The sequence below is a fragment of the Phascolarctos cinereus genome, unplaced genomic scaffold (genome assembly GCF_003287225.1).
Source record: "Phascolarctos cinereus isolate Bilbo 61053 unplaced genomic scaffold, phaCin_HiC Scaffold_5;HRSCAF=322, whole genome shotgun sequence".
In the NCBI taxonomy this organism is placed as follows: Eukaryota; Metazoa; Chordata; class Mammalia; order Diprotodontia; family Phascolarctidae; genus Phascolarctos; species Phascolarctos cinereus.
Window position 1 is genome coordinate 443,884,190 of NW_027555958.1, and position 17,395 is coordinate 443,901,584.

The 17,395-nt window shown below is 40.6% G+C and overlaps 1 protein-coding gene across 1 annotated transcript in view; it reads right to left on the reverse strand.

Moving 5' to 3' along the window:
- The window catches only part of TGFBR3 (transforming growth factor beta receptor 3), a 239,881-nt gene that overhangs the window by 211,124 nt on the left and 11,362 nt on the right, over positions 1–17,395 (reverse strand). The window lies entirely within an intron of this gene.

Sequence of the window (17,395 nt, forward strand, 5' to 3'; positions counted from 1 at the left end):
AATGGAAAACTTGTATGAACTGATACAGAGTTGAAGCTATCAGAACCGAGAACACCACAAACACTGATGGCTATGATATGAATGAAAACATGAAAAAGCACTCAAATTCAGATTAATTGCAATGACCACTCCTGGTTCTAAGAACAGGCAAAGAAGTACACTTGCCTCCCCGTGGCAAAGAAGCAGGGTCTGACAAGGCTATAACATTGCCTACGCTGTCCAATGAAAGTCATTTTGTCATTCATATTTGCTTAAGTGTTTTGCTTTGTTACAAGAGAAGGCTCAGTGGGAAGGGTGAGGGTGATATAATTTTCAATTATACCAGGAAATAATTGTGTATCCAAAACCAAGAAATTTTTTAAAATAAAAAAGAAATGATATGGGAAAAATCACATGCACAAAGAGTTGACTGATAATTCACTGTACAAAATGGACTCTTCATGTTACAGAAGGAGGATTTTTACCACCAGATTCCTTCAAATAGCCCAAGCTCCTCTTCCACTGAAACTGATTTGATTTATAAACAATACTCCTGGAACATATGCATTACTTAAGAGTCAAATGAAGGGACAGATTTATTGTACATCCTCTGGTACAGTAAGAGCTGGGGGATGAGGGCTGGTCCTCACTACTCCCATCCACCTTAGCCTCTGGCCCAAGGTCCTAGAGTTGACTTGCCCAAAGTCGGCCTGCCCAACGTCCACTTGCCCAACTTGGTTGGGCAGCCCAGGCTGCAGGCCAAGCAGCAGCCTGAGGCCTCAGCCCCAGCCCCAGCCATTACTTACTGTAGTATTCTTGTGTTTCTTAACTATATAACATATATAAAATTGTGCTATCATTTTTAAATTACATTCCTATCTTTTTTATGTCACTTACAGAGTTTTTGAGTACAGTGCCCCTAACCAGATTTTTTCCATAAGTCCTGTGGTTTTTATTGCTTGATTTTGCATAGAGCGATGCTTTTGGGAAACGTATATATCAAGTTATATACAGCAGAACAGAGTGTACCTCTAATATATCAGTGATATAAAATGTCTCCTACACATACTGCCAATGGGAATAAATCATGTAAGTTGCACATGTCCTTCAAAATCAAGAAAAAGTTGTTCACTTTAAAGAGTCACTTCTTAGACATAATTTACTGATGAAAAATAAAATTAAAAAATAAAAGGAACAGAATTTTTTTTAAAGGAATGAAAGAAATCAGGGCAGGAAAAGAAGAGACACCGATACATGCATTCCACTGAATTTCAACAGTTATCGTTTTAATTTTTATAACTAATGAAAATATGTTTCATGTGAGTCATGGACACGTGACTAAGAATCACTCTTGAAGATATTTTAGCTTCTGTCCCTAGAGGCTGACCCTCAGAAAGGCTGCAGAGATCAAGCTATTCCACACATCTAAAGGCCAATCACATCTCACAAGACTTCAAATATGAAGAATAACTTGCTCTCTCCAGGCCCTGAGGCACCAGTGACCTCGAGGACACAAGCTGAAAGAGACATCTGGATGGGCTAATTGCTCTAGAGATCCCTCAGCTAACAGTTGTATAGACAGTCCTTTAAATTCAGCTTTTTTTCCCATCTTGTTACACTTTTACGAAAAGTGTAGGTAATCTCTTAAAATTTAAATGAATATTATAAAGCATAACATCTTTGAAATCGCTAAACAGCCTCTGTTCACATCTACTTACTGTAGCCAATGTTGAACCAGGGACAGATGTCTGAATGCTAAGTGGTTACCAGGATGACAACGTCTTTAATAGTCTGAAAAAGTCACTGAGGATCAAAGAACTCTCTTTGGAGAGAAGAATGGGCCTCCCAAAAGTCAACGTGCCTGAATAGACAGTCTACCCTGATGACCACTCCCGGAATGGAATATGCAATTTCACCCTCAAAGCTCAAAGAGAACAGCAGTGCAATCACAGAAATCATGGAGACCATAACCAAGGAAAATGGACGTGAGACAGATAGACAGAAAGAAAGAATGGCTAGATAGAGAGAAATAGGTATAGATATACACACATACATATATACATATAAACATAAGGGTGTGATATATTAGCATATGTTATAATATTATCATATACCACATTTAATGTATAAAACATGACTTTTTGGCATACATGTATAGATATGAGCAGATAAATACAAAGTTGTGTATACACTGGGCAGTAATAATAGTTAACATGTCCACAGTGCTTTAATGTACACAAAGCACTTTACAAATATTATTTCATTTTATCCTCACAACTCTGAGAGGCAGGTGATATTACTGTCATCCGCATTTTACATATGAGGAAACTGAGGCAGACAGCGATAAGGTAACTCGCCTAGGATAATAGGTAGTACATGTTTGAGGCTAGATTTGAACTCAGTTCTTCCTGACTCCAGGGTTAGTGCTCTATCCACTAAGTCAAGCCTGTCTCTTGTTCCAGCCTCAAGACCAGCTGAAGACCTTTGGAGTCTCAGGCTGGCTCTTTTCCTAAGTTGATACTTTTCAACACTGGATATCTAAAGGTAAATTTAATCCTTATTATGAATTTATGTGTAGGGATAAATTTTAGAAATTTAGAATAAAAGCAGATTCTCCATTCACAAAATATTTTGGTAAATATACAAGCTTATACTAGGTAAACGTTTCTTCAGGTCTTATAAATGGATGGTTCATTAAGATGTCTACAGTGTGCCCAAGAAATCTGTATGTGTGTGAGTTCTTGGACATGTCAGTATATTTGAACACTCTTTCTCCAAGATCTTAAAGCTTTAGGAAATTTATTTCAAGGAAAAAATGGAGACATGATTTTATTTAGGAACTATAGAAGTTCATTTCCCCACCCAATCTAGGCATTCAAGGTAAGACAGACCACTCTACCTGTGGATTTGTACATATATTTTAAATTGCCACGTACACACCGTTGGCTTGTTTCCAGTCTCAGTTTTAGCATTAAAAATGAAACTGCATCTTCATTTCCTCCACCCCATCAATCAGATCATTAAAAAAAAAAAAAAAACCCTCTACTTGCAAACAGTCAGAAACACATATAAAAATCTATTTGATAATATCTTGGGAAAATGAATTCCATCAGGGTATCACAGTCTTGATCTTTACATGGTTTATGGTCACACAAAATGAAAACAGCTTTTCTTATCTCAGAGAGGCAGCAGCAGAATAAGAGAGAGCCTTCCTTAGCTTCCCCGAGACCATTCTAATTCTAACAACTCGGTGCTCCTTAGGACTGACTACAGTTAAAATAATCTAGTAGAAAGACAACCAGAGTTAAGACTTAGGGGTTCTAATGTCCACACTTCTGGTCAAATCAAGCCAAGTCAACAAGCATTTATTAAGCACCTACTATTTGCCAGGCAGTATGCTTTTTTTTTCCTATTTCACTACACCCTTAATAAAAGTATGGGTGATCTCTGAAAATATAAATAAACAAATCACATGATCTTTGAAATTAATTAAGGGCCACTGTCAATAATCAATAGGAAGCCAAAAGGCTAAGCATGCTGGAGATACAAAGAAAGGCAACAGTCCCTGTAAAATGAAAAGAGTTGATCTGGGTTTTCTCCGACTTTCCTTCCACTCCTACATCTATGACATAATGTTTGTCAATTTCTCTTATCCTACTCTTGTGGACAGCAGAGAGAACTATCAGCTGTATGGATGTATTACAGATTAAATGACCAGATTCAAAGAGTATTGATTAACAGATCAAAGTCAACTGTACAGAATGGAACCCCATCCCCGCCTTCTCATCCTTCTCACCTCTTATCCTTCCTTGCTCTTCATAAATCTTTCCCAGTTTCCCATGCATCTAAATCTCGTTTCAAAGGGCTATTGATTGGCCTGAATGAAGAGAGTTTCTACACCAATGAAATCCCAAGTTCAAACAAAAAAAGGGGTGGGAAGAGAATATATTCCCAGAAAAAAAAAAAAAGGTTGGCTATCAAAAGGATTTTCCATGGCATATAAAGTGACCCAAGCTGACTGGGAATATTTAAGAGGCCATGGACCATCAATCAATAAGTATTCTGTAAAAGCCTACTATGCGCCAGGCTGGTACAAAGAATGAATTCATCCCTATTTGAAATGAATGTACATTCTAATGGAGGAAACAACTACATAGAAATAGCTATGAAGTTAATATACACACATACATACAAAGTATTTTGGGAGGGATGGCACCAGGAGTTGGGGGGGATCAGGAAAAGCTTCATGTAGAAGATACTTAAGCTGCATCTTAAGGACATTACAAGGCATTTTTGGATGCCTCCAATTGTACTATGGTACCATATCAGTACACACTGTTGGTCTGACTCATTGGTTGGCCCAGCATGAATCCAAAGACTTAGCCCAGGTCTGAACTAAACACTGTGGAAATGAAAGGCAAAGCATTCCATTAAAAAGAGACTTGCAAATTGCTGTCAAGAATATTGGCCAATTATTAAACTGTGGCAATTACAAATATGATACAGCCAAATTAAACAAGCGTGATGCCCGAAGGCAAACCACAGTGAGTTTACACAAGATCTTAAAACATCACTGGGGAAGTCGAAGGCAAGCTGAGACTCCAGGCTGCTGTTCCAACAAGGAGAGGGGTTTTTTCACTTTTCTTTTAGCTTCTCAAAAGCCCCTCCACGACATATGCATTCAACAATAAAATAAACTGTTCAAGCGTTGGGTCTGATCTTCCTAATTCGGTAACTGTGTCCTAGGGCAGAGAAGAACAAGGAGGCCAGAGCTGCCCACTGGGGCACTCCTTCAGCTCAACAAACAGTTTTGAAAGAGACTGAGCTCAAACTCATGAACACACTCAACCAGGTCCAATTTCTACATGACTTAAGGTTCCAGTCCCTAATGAGAAGAAGGCTTGGTCATCTTGGTGATGGTTTCCAAGACAGCTTCTGAAGTGGAGCCCAAGGAAATGCAAATTAGCCTTTCTGACCAGATCAGTGACGAGCATGAATGAGGCAATGTGGGGTAGTAGATAAAGTGCTGGACTTACAGTTAGGGTGACCAGGGTTCAAATCCAGCTTCAGACACCAGCTGGGTGACCATAGTAAGTTACTTAACTTCTCTCTATTTCAATTTCCTCATCTGTAAAATGAAAGTACCTTCTCTAAGTACCTTCTAACTTTAGATCAAAGAAACAGTGAGTTGGAATAGTGGATAGAATGCTGAACTTGTCAGAAAGACCTGAGTTCAAATCCCAATTCAGACACATACCAGCTTCATGACCATGGGCAAGTCCCATAGTTTCCTCTATTGGAATTGTTAAAAAAATATATCCAATCACTAACAATCATGTAAATGAAAAGACCATTAAAAAGAAGATCAACTCAGGATAACTGTGATGACTAATATTGATCCCAGAGAACGGATATTGAAGCATACCACCTTCCTCTCAGTGGAAAAGTGGATGACTGTAGAGACTAAATGTTTACTTAACTTTTTCCTTTTTAAAAAGGATTCTGAGAGGTGGGCTACTCAAGAGCGAGCTGGCCCCAGAGTCAGGAAGACCAGAGCCCAAGTCTGCACTGACACATGCTGGCTGTGAGACAACTCACTTAACTCTCAGTGTCCACAAGCAACCATGTAAGACCAGAAGTGGCTGAGCAGGTGTTGATTTACATTAGTAGAAGGAATGAACTCATGGTCCCATTAAATTAATAAACAGACAGACAGATGAATAAACAAATAACTGGATAGGTGAAGAGGGAGGGAGGAAGGGAGGGGGAGAGAGAGAGAGAGAAAGAGAGAGGGAGAAAGAGAGAGAGAGAAATGGATAGGTTAAATAGACTAATGGATAGATAAATTGACAGGTAAGTAGATAAAGAGATAGATAAACGTATGTATAAACAGGCAAATAAATAGTAGATAGGTAGACAGAAGATAGATAGATAAATAGATAGATAGATAGATAGATAGATAGATAGAAGATAGATAGAAGATAGATAGACAGACAGACAGATAGATAGATAGAAAAACAGACAAGATAGTTGATAAATAAAATGGATAGTTCAATTTTGAGATGGGAAGTGTGGCAACTATATCCATAAATGACTGTAATACAAAAACAAAAGTCATCACTAAAACTTGTTTAATAAATAAACCTCTTTCAAAAGAAACTTTATATTTAGCACCTAGGCAGCACAGTGTATAGAGCTCTGACTTGGAGTCAGGATAGACCTGAGTTCAAATCCTGCTTCAGACACTTACTAGCTGGGTGACCCTGTAAGTCACTTAATAATTCTCAACCTGTTTCCTCATCAGTAAGATGGAGATAATAATTGTGGCTATTTTCCAATGTTCTTGCAAGGATCAAATGAGATAACATATAAAAAAAAATCTTAAAGTGCTATAGAAATGTGAGCTATTATCATTATTCGTCCCCTATTTCAAGCAAATGCATAATTTTCTTAAATTCCTTAATTACTCCCAAATTAATATCGTCTCAAACAAGTGCGTGAATCTAAGACAACACAGGGTTAGCTCTTCTCCTCTCAGAGTGTATCTGCCATCTGCCACCAAATCTGTGACATGGCTGGTCCTCTTGGGATCACCAAATAGAGACCAAATGGTAAAGACCAGAATCAGCTCCAATCTTTCTTCAAAATCTCTCCTTAAATCATCATGCATTAGGACAGTTTATAACGTCATTAATGGATTGAGGAAGGTATTCTCTGACCATAAGAGAGGTTTTAAAATAGCAAATCTGTCTTTCTCCATCTTGAGGAGGGAAAAAACAAGCTTACATAAAACTGATTTTTGGCAGTAACTCTGTTCAAGAGCCAATAAAAGAAAATTATGAAATTCCTAATAGCTAACACCTGTAGGCACTAGAAACTCAAAGCAATACCACAATCAGCTTCTAGCCTGAAGCATTCCAGATTGAAAAGAATGAATGTTAAAGAAGCATACAAATGGGTGTTAGATATGCACCCTTTTCTCTTAGAAACATATAATCTTAGAATCTGAAGAAATTTTTAGTCCAGGAATTGTTAACTTTTTATATGTTAAAGAGGTTTCCTTTGCCAACGTGGGAAAGCCAATGGACCCCTTCTCAGAATAAAATTCTGTTGCCTGCATTCATAATTAAAAGAAACACGAAATTTCCATTAGAGGTTAGTGAAAATAAAGATTTTTTTTCCATCCAAGATCACAGACACCACCCCCCCGAAATCTATCAGTGGAGGACCAGAGACCTCAGCATAAAACCACTTATCTAACCACTGAACTCCTAATGTTGTAAGACGAGGAAAAAATCGATGCCCAGAGAAATCCAATGATATGCCCAAGTCATATTACTACCTCAGACACTTACTGGCTGTGTGACCTTGGGAAAGTCATTTAACCTCTCCTTACCTCAGTTTCCTCATCTATAAAATGAGCTGGAGAAGGAAACAGCGAACCACTCCAGTGTTTCCGCCAAGAAAACCCCAAAAGGGATCACAAAGAGTCGAATATGATTGTAATGACCAAACAAGAAGCCAACCCATTTAGGACCTGTGGGGCAGGAATTAGACTTTTTTTAAATGCCCATTAAGCTGTACATACCTTTGATGTACATCATGGGGACAGACCTCAAGAAAGCCAACAACAGATAGAAAGGTTCCCCAAACACAAAAATAATTCTGGCATTTTTTTGTAGTAACACAGACCTGGAACAAATTAGGCAGTAGTGGAACAAATCATGGTGTATGAATGAAATGGATTTATTATTATGCAATAAAGAAGGATTAGACCTGTGATTTAATTGGCAAAAGGAACTCCCAGGTAAGAAAACTCTTCCTACCAATGTAGGATGGCATCCTTTCTGCAGCTTAAGAGTCTTAGAGAGTTGTGACTTGTCCACAAGTCACGTAGGGTCACATAGGCAGAGTGTCAGAGACAGGGCTGAACCCAGGCAGACCATCCTGGCTCAAAGCCTGCTTTTTTATGCAGGCCAACACACTGCCGCTCAGAGTAAAAGCTATCAGTGAGAAATGTCAACAATGAAGAATAATGTGAAACTTGGGGAGACTTCTATGGTCTAATGCAGAGGAAACATAAAGCACTAGACTTAAGAGCCAGAAATACCTGGTTCAAATCCCCCTCCCCCCATGCTGGATGGATGACCTAGGGCAAGTCCCCTAACTTATTCAGAGCCTCATCTCTAAAATGAAGAGGTTAAGTAGATGACCTCTAAGGTCCCTTCCAGCTCTAAATCTCTGCTCCTGCAACATACACATACCATGTGTAGATTGGCTTTGACTACAATCAACCTTCAAATCTCAGCTAAAATCCCACCTTCTAGAGGAAATTCTTCCCAATCACCCTTAATGCCAGTGCCTTCCCTCTGATGATTACATCCAATTTTTCCTGTACAGATCTAACTTGTACACAGTTGTTTGCATATCATCTCCCCATTAGATAAGAAGTTCCTTGAGGGCAGCGATTGTCTTTAGCCTTTTTTTTTTTTGCATCCCCAGACCTTAACACAGTGCCTGGCACACAGCAGGTGATTAATAAATGCTGATAATGACTGGCTGACAGCAACCAAGGAAGTGGGTGGATGATTTCTGTGAAGGCATCTTAATAATCTTCTGTGGTTTAATGTCCTTTGAAATACAAAGGCTCCAGATAAGCCTACACAACTTCACGCCCTAAGACTAAGGCAGTTCCTAAGGAGAACAAAACAAATTTGGAGATCTCAAAGCCCTTGTGAGTCTCTTTGAGCTCATGATTCTGTGGCTCAGAGCACACACTGAGAGCGCCAATGATTGGAAACAAAAGCCCAGTCTCATATTCTATTGGCACACCCTGAGATCTTCCATTAGGACAGCTGGTCACATCCAGGCTTGTTGAATGGGATTTATAACAGGCTGACATTTTTCCATTTTCTCAACTAAATGAAAACTGGAAGATGAACTAAATCCAGTATACAAAGGGTTAAACAAAAATGGGCAAGGGAATTGTTCTGATGATGGTTACTCGATGTGTTAGCAAAGGGGCAGGATGGATGGCATTAATCTCTCTTTCGGCAGTGTGTAAAAAGGGGGCGACCTGGACAGAAAACAGAGACAAGGGTATGTTTGGTGATATCCAGATGCCCCTCAGGACCACCCGGCAGTCACAATCAGGCTACCTCCAAATCCACAATAAGGTATACATACCCATTTTTTGATCCCATTTTGAAAGAAATGCATTCCCCCCTCTTCCTTCCCACTGTATTCTAGGGTTAAGTAAGAACCATTCCCTATCTACCCTTGTCTTTATGTATAGCAATGGGTTACAAAGTTATCCTAAATTGCTTGGCTAAAAGTTGTTGTTCAGTTGTATACAACTCTTTGTGACCCCCATGGACCACAGCACACCAGGCCCTTCTATCCTCCACTATCTCCCAAAGTCTGTCCAAGCTCATGTTCACTGCTTCCATGATACTATTTCTCCATGCCATCCTCTAGCAGTCCCCTTTTCCTTTTGTCTTCAATCTTTCCCAACACCAGGGTCTCTTCCAATGAGTCCCATCTTCTCGTCATGTGGCCAAAATATGGCTGACAAAGTTACTCCAACCTTGTTGGCTGACTCATCTTGATTTAATCCATTGCCAACTTGAGAATCCTTTGAACATGTTCCAAACTCCTAGAACCAGACATAGATTTGGTGCTGAAGCAACCATCTGGTTCAATCCTCTCATTTACCAGACAAGAAAAAAAGGAAGTCCACTGTTGCCCACAATCACACATTGATGTAAGTGGCAGGTCAGGGATTTGGACTCAGGTCTTCAGACTCCAAAGCCAGCAGTAAAACCCAGAGTTCTGGACTCCTGGTTTGGGGCTCTTTCCACCAGACCACTCAATCAAAATGACAAGGAATGACCCAAACTCTTGTTGTTCAGTCATTTCAGTAGTGTTTGACTCTTCTTGACCCCATTCGGGGTATTCTTGGAAAAGACATTGGAGTAGTTTGCCAGTTCCTTCGTCAGCTCATTTTACAGATGAGAAAACTGAGGCAAACAGGGTTAAATGACTTGCCCAGGGTCACAGAGCTGGTTTCTGAAGCCAGATTTGGACTTCATTGTTCCTGACTCTAGCTAGATCTGGCATTCTATATCCACTGTGCCACCTAGCTGCCCAAACTCTGACTGCCTCCAAATAATAGTCTTCTGGCAGCAATCTCCAAAAATATATTTTGCCATGAAAACAAAACAAAACAAAAAAAGGGCACTGCAAACATGTGGTTTCCCCTCTATAAACTGTTACTAGTTTGGGAAGACTAGACCTATGTGGGGTCTGGGGAGCAGAAATTTCGTTGACCCATACTGTGACTCTGCCATTACAGCCCAATAGACCTGGTCTGGTCAAGTCAAAATTGGCAGACTTGGAACATAAACTTCTCTTCCTTGGAAGGGTTTGCAATACATAGAGGATAGTGATTTTATTGTTCTCGAACCCATAATTCTCTTTAACATTTCTGTTTCATTGATCCCTTTCTGTGTTTATCTGCTTCCTAAGTTTACTTGCTTCTACATTCTATGACCAATTTATATCATTTTTCCTGACCCCCTTCTCTTCATTTTTTCAAGATTTCAATAAACCTGGTATTCTTTAAATCAGGGGTGGGGAACCTGAGGCTTTGAGGCCACATGTGGCCCTCTAGGTCCTTTTTGAATCAAAGGGTAGTACTTGAGGACCCAAAGGGCCACACGTGGCCTCGAAGCCACAGCTTCCCCACTCCTGCTTTAAATCAAGGCAGAGATCACCACACAGGCATGCCTTCTCATCCCATGCTATTCTTGCCCATATTTGTCCAAAGATTCCTTCTAAGTATTTGTATATCTTGGGGGAATTCATGGAACATTCAATCCTTCTGTTTATCCCCCTTCCATGTGGCATGACTGGCCTGTCTTTATACATACACACAGCCTATCTTTCTAAACATATGTACATATATACATATATGTGTGTGTGTGTCCCCACCTTCCATTAGCCTCCCAAAACGACCTTCCATTCCAGGATGCAACATCTGGGCACGAGGTGATTTCTCAGACCCCCTCCCAGAAGGGCCTCATCATTAGGCCGTCTCACCTTGGCCACTACACTGCTATATCAATGCGTCATATTTCAGGTGAGCCTACAAATGAACAAAGCAATGTCTTCTTCACTGTTTCGTGTAACAATGCCCAGCTCGGAACATAAATCTGACAATGAGAAAGACAGCCCTTTGGAGGGCTGGAAGAGCAGAAGTAATACAATTTTGAGGGCTAATCTTTAGAAGGCTGTCTAGTTGTTAAACACTCTATTTGGGAAAGAGGAGATAATGGAGAAAGCTGGCTAAGCTACAAGATTGCATTTTCCCTCCCATCAGAGGCATAAAACCAAAGTAACAGTAGCCCATAGCAAAATCAAGAAAGACCAGACTCATTCTGATAGCAGCATGGTATGGTGGAAATCAATCAATTGTTCACCAAGCTTTTATAAACACCTACTATAAGCCAGGCACTGTACTAGGTTCCTGGGATCCAGAGCCAAAAAGGAGATCATTCCTGCCTCCGCCCCAGGAAATTACATTTAATCAGGGACAACAACATGCATTTACAAAATATAGATAATAAAAATGTAAGGTGATTTTGGAAGGAAGGCTCTAGTAGCAGGGGAAGGGGTGAAATTAGGAAAGGTCTCATGGAGAGGGTGGCATCTGAGCTAAGTAATGAAGGAAACAAGGGATTATAACAGGAGATAAGGAGGGAATGTATTCCAATCATGAGGGATGGCCAGTCCAAAGGAAAGAGCACTGGAAAAAAGAGAAGATCCAAGTTCTCGTCTCAGCTCTGCCTCTAACTAGCCACGTGATCTCGGACAAATCACATCCTCTGCGTGCCTCTGTTTCCCCTCTAAAAACTAGAGGTTGTCATACTCACCCTCCATTCCTTCTAGGGTTGTGTATCGGGAGCAAATGAGATTCCTGTGTGAAGATACTTTGTAAATTATTAAGTGCCTTACCAACCTTGGTTCAGCATTATTGCGGTAACCTCTTGGTGGAAGGGAGGGGCAAAAAAATGAAGGAAGTGGAGCAGATATGACCTGGAAGGTCCTTTCCATCTCTAAATCTATCATCTCAATACAACTAAACATGGGCCAAGTACAGGTACAAAAAGAAAAGAGTTACTTACTCCAAAACTAAGCCAGTGACATATTAATGCAAATCTTGTTCAGGGTCCTTCTTACCCAAAATAAAAAGCAAAAATAAATATATAAATCTGTTTTCTGAGAAAGGAAGGGAGCCAATCAAAACTGCAAGTGCACCCAGACCAGATGTCACTGACTTTGCAGGGTCACAGGACAGTTGCTCAGTAAGACACAGTGCAAGTCTATGGGAACTGGAGCTTGGCCAAGAGAAGATATTTGTGCCACTTGGAAATGCTGCCCCTCTGCCCCTCATCCTTCCCTCCTCCTCCCATTTTCCTTTACTGCTGTGTTTACTTTTACATTATTGTAGCTAAGTGGGTTAAAGGACAAACTCAAGAAGACAGAAACTGCAACAAGTGGGGGCTGAGTTTAAAAAAAAAAAAAAAGGTGATTCCCAGTCCCAAGAGCTCAGTCAGTCAGTCAACATGAATTTATTAAGCGTTTACTATCTGCCAGACATTGTGCTAAGCTGGAAGGACCTCAGAAGCTGTCTGGAACGGCTCCTACCTAAACCTGAATCCATTCTCCGACATACCCAATATTTGATCATCCATTCTTTGCTGGAAGATCACCAAGCCACCTAGCCTCCCCACCCCCATCTGACTGCTGCTATCTGCCCTGCCGTCTCTCAGAAGCGCCTAACCATCCCACCCCACCCACAGGAAGAAAAGGCTGGGATCCTCTACCAGAGGCAGAAAGAGATGAGGGTTATGTATTTACAGCAACACTGGATGGAATGCCACCCCCAACTAACCTTACCCTACATCAAGTAGGATTAGGTTCCATGAAGACCCTCATGAATAGCACATGGAAAGGTTTGCTAGAGTCAAACATGGAGTGTCATTGTTCCTCTGACCCTCCAGTGTTGGCCTTCCATGCCTCGAAGGTTAAGGAGGTTCCTGGGGCCTGATGGGATGCCTAACAGTCAAGGCCCCGTTGGAGCCCACCACTAGAACCCACAACCAGGGGCAATATGAGCCCACACCTTTCTCTCCACCAGGGACGCTGAGGAGACCGCTGGCTGCCTCAATTTTCCCCTTCAACTTCAGGAGGTGGTGTGACAGTAGAAATTTGGAGGATTGGAGGCAGAAGACCTCCGCTCACATCTCAGTTTAATCACCAAGTTCTTTCATTTCAATGGATTAAAGGTCCCTTAATTTTAAATGAGGAAGTCGGACTTAAATCATGTAAAAAGCCCCTTCCAACTCTAAATCTATGCTCCTGCGACATCCTGATGAATGCTGCACAGCAACTACTATTTTGGTCTCTTTTACGCCATATTTAACATTTGGGTGTTATTAAAATTATAATTTTTTTTATTTTAATAAAATGTGAACTGAAAAATATTTCTGTAGATTGTTTTAAGAAAGGGAGGGCTACACATTTTTTAAACAGGGAATGTTCCCGCTATAAAGTCTGGAAACCACTGCCCTAGAGGTCTGTACAGGAAACTAACTCTGGGAGCATTCTTTGAGTACTGGCAGAGGAGAGAATTTCTCAATTATCATCAGCATCTCAGAAGATACCGAAACTGGTAGGTTTTGAGAAAGGCTGATTTCTTGAGATAAACATTGATAGAAATTATCACACTCAGTAATTCTGATACTCCCAGTTAGGCTTTTTCTCATTCCCTCCTTCGCACCCCTACCCCTTAATTAAAAAGAGAGAAAAAAAGAAAAATTAGTGGTAAAAAATACAGCATTAAAAAATGATGACACCAACTATTACCCAACAATCCAGTCCAATCCAACAAGCTCGAGCTATATGCTAAGCACCGAGCGGGTGCCTAGCAGGGATAATAAGAAAAAAAAAATGAAAACCAGCCCCCGACCTTGGGGGCTTATAATTAAGTGGAAGAATACAACAGGTGAGCAGATGAGCACATAATACGTGATCATTTGAGAAAGAGGTGAAGAACACACCAACCACTAGGAGGATCAAGAAATGTTCCCACATAGAAAATGGCACAGGAGCTGAGTCTTGAAGGAATACTGGGATTTTCTAAGAGCTAACAGAGAGGAGGGGTATGGTCCAGGTTTAGGCAATGCCAAATTTAGAACTGCTAGGTGGTGCAGTAAGTAGAGTGCTGGACCCAGAGCAGGAAGACCTGAGTTCAAATCTAGCCTCAGAGACTTACTAGCTGTGTGACCCTGGGCAAGTCACTTCACTCTGTTTGACTCAGTTTCCTCATATGTAAAATGAGCTAGAGAAGGAAATAGCAAACCACTCCAGTATCTTTGCCAAGAAAACCCCAAAAAGGGGTCACAAAGAGTCAGACGTGACTGAAAAACAACAACAAATTTGCAGACTAGTTCATTTGACTGTAATGCAGAATGAAGAAGGAATATACAATAAGCTTAGAAAGGTAGTCTGGAGGCAGCTTAGAAGGCACAGTGAGATGTTACAAGGGCTGTGTTTTTCTTTTTTTATTATGGAGAGAAATGAAGGAAATTAGATGTTTATTCATTGAAAAAAATTAATAAGCTAATAGGAAGAAATAAAGCTGAAGAATTTGTATTTTATCCCAGAGACAAGTGGAAGCCTCAGACAGTCATTAAGCAGCGAAGAATGACAGAATTAGACTTATACTTTAGGGAGATTATTTTGGCAGTTGTATAGAGGAGGGACTAGAAATGGGAGAGGATTGAAACTACAGTATCAATTAAGAGGATGCTGCTATAATGGTCTAGGCGAGAGGTGATGAAGTCTACAAGTCGGAGGTGGTAACCATTGTAATAGAGAGGAAAGGACAGATTCAAGAGACAGTGTGAAGGGAAAGCAAGCAGACATGATGATGAAGGTGATGATGATGATGATGAAGATGATGATAGGGATGAAGATGATGATAATTAGCATTTAAATAAGGTTTTAAGGTTTGCAAGGCACTTACAAATATGATCTCATCTTAACCTCATAACAACCTAGAGAGGTATGTGCTATTGTTATCCCCACTTTACAGATGAGGAAACTAAGGCAGACAGAGGTTAAATGACTTTTCCAGGTTACACAGCTTGTAAGTATCTGAGGCTGGATTTGAACTCAGGTCTTCTTGACTCCAGGACTCCAGCTCCATGATAGGTGGTTACAAAATGGGGGAAGATTTTAAAATTCTTCCGACTTTTCTAGATCCACAAGTGGGGACACACAGATTACACAGTGCCTGGCACACAGTAAGTACTTAATAAACGATTGTTGACTGTTGCCTGAAACTCAACTCCTTAAGACCTGGCAAAAACTCCAAGATGGTTTTTCTGTTTGCTATCAGAGAAATAACAAAAACAGAACAGAAGATGCCCTCCAAGCCTTAAAATAAGAAAAACATTGCCAACTCTTAAGACTTTGAGCCCAATCTAAAAGCCAATGTAAATTTCTCTGAAAGTCTATCTATGACCCTTTCTCCCCAAGACTCCTTCCTCCAAAACTCCAACCCCAAAATGATCATTTTCCTTGGCTTGTCCCACTTTTCTGTGATATGTAATTAGAAACAGGTGGCCTCTTCCTGGCTTTGGAGTGCAATATCTTCGCCACTGCATTACCTGCCAAGCCCAATACCTTAATATAAATCATGTTCCTCTTTTAGCTTTATTTAACCAAGCCTCTTAACCATATGCCTACCCCCAAAGGAGATTAACTGAAAAAGAGGCAATATTAAGACAGACACGCCTATAATGGTGCCAACAGGCATCTCCTTTTCATGACTAATTATAGTCTCTCAAAATTATTGGGGAGCTAAACCAAGCTTTGTCATCGCTTCCTTACGTTCAATTGGAAAGTGCTGCTACCAACGGTCCTGCCTTGGATGGGATACTATACCCCGTTTTCAATGATTTAGGTAACATCAGGATTGCTGAAAATCCTCTATTGGTCAACAACTCGAAGTCCGAGCCATTTAGGACTTGAGTCCAAGCACTTTTGTGGTTAGATGGTAACTGTATGAGTTAAGAAAACAATACACGTCAAAGAACTGTAAACTCCTGAGGGCAAGGACTGTGTCTGATCTGTCCCCATCTACTCCTCCCAGTGAAAGGCGGCTTGGCAGGGCAGAGAAAGGGCTGGCCTTGGAGACAGGAAAAGTTGGGGTCTTATACTGCTTCTGACCCATACTGAATTGGAGTAAGTTGTCGAGTGTCCCAGGGCCCTCTCTAAGATCAAGTTAGGTCAGGTTGCCTACCTGCCACAGTGGTAGATGAAATCAAAGGTATGGACAAAATGAAGGAAAAAAATCTCAGCCAGAGTTTTTACCAACCTAAGGCAGCCCATACATACAGGAACTGATTTATTCACAGAACCCCCTTAGTGACTTAGTAAACGGTGCTGCTGAAGACAGCTCTGTAAGAAGAGTCTCTGAATTGAGCTAAGCTTGTGGTCACATGAAAAGAAATGCCATTGGTCACTCGGAAGTAACATCAGGAGCTTACACTCTGCCTACACTGCCCTGGGCAGCCTTGGGTCACTCCCATGCCAGCATGAGGATGAGGGCATTAGTGGATGGAGAAAAATGCCCACATACTAGGCTGCTAATTAGTTTTTAGGAGAGGAAGGGAAGAGAAGAAGGACACATTAAGGAAACTAACAATTAAATATATAGGATTTTTTTTGCAAAGAAAAAAAGGAGATAGCAAAGAGAGAGCAAAAGGTAGGAATTAACTAAATAGCATTTAATTTACCTGGCATCAGGAAGAAACTGAGTTCAAATTCAGCCTTGGGCACTAACTAGCTGGGTGATCCTAAGCAAGTCATTTAATTTCTCTCAGCCTCAGTTTCCTCAATTATAAAATGAAGCTATTAATAGCATCTGTCTCCCAGAGCTGTTATGAAGATCAGCTGTGAGTTAATATGCACAACATACCATTCCAGCCTTAAAGTGCTAGATGAAGGCTGACTGTTATTATGATAGCCTTATGGATTTAGAGCCTTTGTGTGTGTCTTAATAACAGGTATCTCGTTTTTGTTAAATTAAACTCCGTGTAATTGACCACCAAGCAGACACTTGGATTTAGAAGGGAGCTCAGAAGCCAACTAGCCCAGCACCCTCATGTTACAGATGAGAAAACTGAGTCTCTGAGAAGTTAAGTGATTTGCCCAAGGTCACTTTGCTTGTAAGTGTCAGAAGCGGGATTTCCTGGCTCCAGGTCCAAGATGTTCTTATACCAATATACAGGGACGGCCTTCAATAAGTGTGATCTATTCAAGTGAATCTCAGTAAACGTTATTT